This window comes from Theropithecus gelada, chromosome X (assembly GCF_003255815.1).
Source record: "Theropithecus gelada isolate Dixy chromosome X, Tgel_1.0, whole genome shotgun sequence".
In the NCBI taxonomy this organism is placed as follows: domain Eukaryota; kingdom Metazoa; phylum Chordata; class Mammalia; order Primates; family Cercopithecidae; genus Theropithecus; species Theropithecus gelada.
This window is the reverse complement of record NC_037689.1, coordinates 24,219,730-24,223,541: the sequence shown is the minus strand read 5'-3', so window position 1 is coordinate 24,223,541 and position 3,812 is coordinate 24,219,730.

The following is a 3,812-nucleotide window of genomic DNA, read 5'->3' as shown; positions in this document are numbered from 1 at the left end:
CGTCGCGTCTAAAGCTTGCTTCACGCATTGCATGACAACCAGTAAGTCTAGAGACATGGTGTGAAGGTAAGGACAGCAGCTTTATTTTGAAGAACCAGCAAGTCGAGAAGACAGAAGAGTGCCGTCCTAAAAAGCCATCTTTAAAAAAAAAATTATTATTATACTTTAAGTTCTGGGATACATGTGCAGAATGTACAGGTTTGTTACATAGGTATACATGTGCCATGGTGGTTTGCTGCACCCATCAACCCGTCATCTAGGTTTTAAGCCCCACAGGCATTAGGTATTTATCCTAATGCTCTCCCTCCCTTTGCCCCCCACCCCGCAACAGGCCCCGGTGTGTGATGTTCCCCTCCTTGTGTCCATGGGTTCTCACTGTTCACCTCCCACTTATGAGTGAGAACATGCGGTGTTTGGTTTTCTGTTCCCGTGTTAGTTTGCTGAGAAAGATGGTTTCCAGCTGCATCCATGTCCCTGCAAAGGACATGAACTCATTCTTTTTTATGGCTGCATAGTATTCCATGGTGTATATGTGCCACATTTTCTTTATCCAGTCTATCACTGATGGGCATTTGGGTTGAAAGAACCATCTTAATAGAATTTTAGGCTCCTTTTATGCTAGGGGGAGAGGGAGGGTGATAGAGGGCAGGAGGTGAGCAATGATCGTAGACATCTGGGCGGCTGTTATGGTCCAGGGGGCCTTGTGGAACTTCTTCGTCCTTGGTCAGGTCACAGTGCTCTTATAAATCTTTGACATAGCATTGTTCCTTCTGTGTACATCCTCCTGATCCCCTTGGGGGTTATTTTTGGGAAGGGACTATGATCATTCTTGCTTTAAAGTTAAACCATAATCTGAATTCATGATTAGCTTGGCCTATTTGTAGGAATGAGCAAACGCAGTTAGCTTGTGAGGTAAGAAGCAAGACAGAGTGAATGGTGTTAGATTTTTCTCACTATTAGACTCACACATAGGTTCTTGGCCAAGGAAGTACATGATGAACACATTCTCTCTCCCTTTTTTTTTTTTTTTTTTTTTTTTGAGACAGAGCTTCGCTCTTGTCCCCCAGGCTGGAGTGCAATGGTGCGATCTTGGCTCACTGCAAGCTCCGCCTCTCCGGTCAAGCGATTCTCCTGCCTCAGCCTCCTGAGTAGCTGGGATTACGGGCGCCCGCCGCCATGCCTAGCTAATTTTTTGTATTTTTAGTAGAGACAGGGTTTCACTATGTTGACCAGGCTGGTCTCGAACCCCTGACCTCAAATGATCCGCCTCAGCCTCCCAAAGTGCTGGGATTACAGGTGTGAGCCACCACGCCCACCCCAACATGTTCTCTTGTTAGAGGCATTTGAACCAGAGCAACTCCATCTTGAATAGGAGCTGGATAAAATGAGGCTGAGAACTGCTGGGCTGCATTCCCAGGAGGTTAGGCATTCTTAGTCACAGGATGAGATAGGAGGTCAGCACAAGATACGGGTCATAAAGACCTTGCTGATAAAACAGGTTGCGGTAAAGAAGCCGGCCAGAACCCACCAAAACCAAGATGGTGACAAGAGTGACCTCTGATCGTCCTCACTACTCATTATATCCTAATTCTAATAAATTTGCTTCTCAAAGATACTCCCACAAGTGCCATGACAGTTTACAAATGCCATGGCAACATCCAGAAGTTACCATATATTGTCTAAAAGGGGAGGAACCCTCAGTTATAGAAACTCCCGTTTCCCAGAAAACTCTTATATTTAGCATATAATATGGTGTTTAGATTATATGCTAAATGTCCTTTGTTTTATTCCTTCCTTTTTTTTTTTTTCCCCTGAGACAAGATGTCACTCTGTCACCCAGAGTGGAGTCCATTGGCACAATCAGAGTTCACTGCAGCCTCAACCTGTTGAACTTAAGCAGTCCTCCCACCTCGGTCTCCCAAGTAGCTGGGACCACAGGTGCACGCCACCACACCCAGCTAATTTTTGTATTTTTGGTAGAGACGGAGTTTTGTCTTGTTGGCAAGGCTGGTTTCAAACTCTTGGGCTCAAGCATTCCGCCCGTCTCAGCCTCCCAAAGTGTTGGCATTACAGGCATGAGCCACCCTGCCCAGCCCTTTTACTTTCTTAATAAACTTGCTTTCACTCTGTGGACTCATCCTGAATTTTTTCTTGCATGAGATCCGAGAACTCTCTTGGGGTTTGAATTGGGACCCCTTTCTAGTAACACTTTGACTCCTCTGTTCAGATGTCATCACTCCCTCCAGCAAACCTGGAGTGTTCAAACTCTTTTCCATCCATCCTTTCCTCTCATGGCAAAGAGGCAACTTGGCTATTCTCATAGACACACAGATAGGAGATGTAGGAATTCATAGGCAGATGTTAGATCTATTGATAAACAAGATGGCAGCTTGTCTTGCTGCTTAGATATAAAAAATGCCATTGCTTGCTTGTGAAAAAAAATGAAGCATGTTCCTGGAGTTCACCAATATGGCGTGGACTTTATCTCCTTATCAGTATCAGTCAGTGCAAGACGATCCAACCTCTGGGTGCCAAGACACGCGCTCATTTTCCCAATGGCATTCTCTTATCCCTTGAGCCTGCTTTCCCACCTGCTATGGTTTGGATCTGTGTTCCCACCCAAATCTCATGTCAAATTGTAATCCCCAATGTTAAAGCTGGGGCCCGGTGGGAGATGGCTGGGTCATGGGGATGGTTTTTCATGAATGGTCTAGCATCCTCTTCTTGGTGCTGTTCTCATGCTAGTGAGTGAGTTCTCATAAGATCAAGTTGTTTAATAGTGTGTGGCACCTCCCTTCTCACTCTCTCTCTTGCTCCTGTTCTAACCACGTAAGATGCACCTGCTTCCCCTTTGCCTTTCACCATAATTGTAAGTTTCCTGAGGCTTCCCTAGTCAGGCTTCCTGTCCAGCCTGCAGAACTGTGAATCGATTAAACTTCTTTTCTTTATCAATTACCCAGTCTCAGGTATTTCTTTATAGCAGTGAAAGAAGGGCCGAATACACCACCCATTGAGCAGATTGGAAGTGCAAGAAAACTAGCACATGCCCCCATCCTAGAAGCAGCCTCAGCCAACACATTTTGGGAAATGACCGAAAAAGACCCCAGTCTTCCTCACTCCTCGGGTGGGATGACCCTGAGTCTCCAAGCTCTCATCGCAGTCACTGGCTTGATAATATCTTCTACTCTCTGTCTTCCTTCCCTCTCCCCTCCCACCCTCCCCAAACACAAAGGCTTTGTAGTAAAATCGTGGTCTCAAGGTCTGCTTTCACCTCCTTGAAATCTAGACTTTCTGTGCTTCCAGAAAACATGTTGAAATGTTACCTGTCAATTAAATTCTGGGAAGCCTGGTTGTATCACAGTTTGAATCATACAGAGAGACACCATGAAGAGCCTGGAGTTTGGTGAACTTTGTTGAAACCCCTCCTTCACTTTCCTTGTTGAATCCAATCCAGTCCTCATGTCCTCATGAGTTTGTTTTCATTTCCTAAATGACATCCATGGAAAAATAATGGGGAGAAAGGAAAGCACAATTTTACATTTGTATCTGACAGGCTCTGAAAGGGAGCCAGAGAATGTAGTTAGCATCCACAAATTATGGAATAAGGTATTTCCCATCTTCTTAACACACACAGCACTTCTAAGGGGCCTGCAAAAACCCCAGCGGCCTTTCAGTGTCCCACACATCTTAGCACACATGGATATTTACATCTCTCCTATCAAGAAACAAATATGCATGCATATCATTATTTTGGAGATATAGCATGAGCACTTTGTTTGCAAGAAACAAATATGCACGCATATCATTTTGGA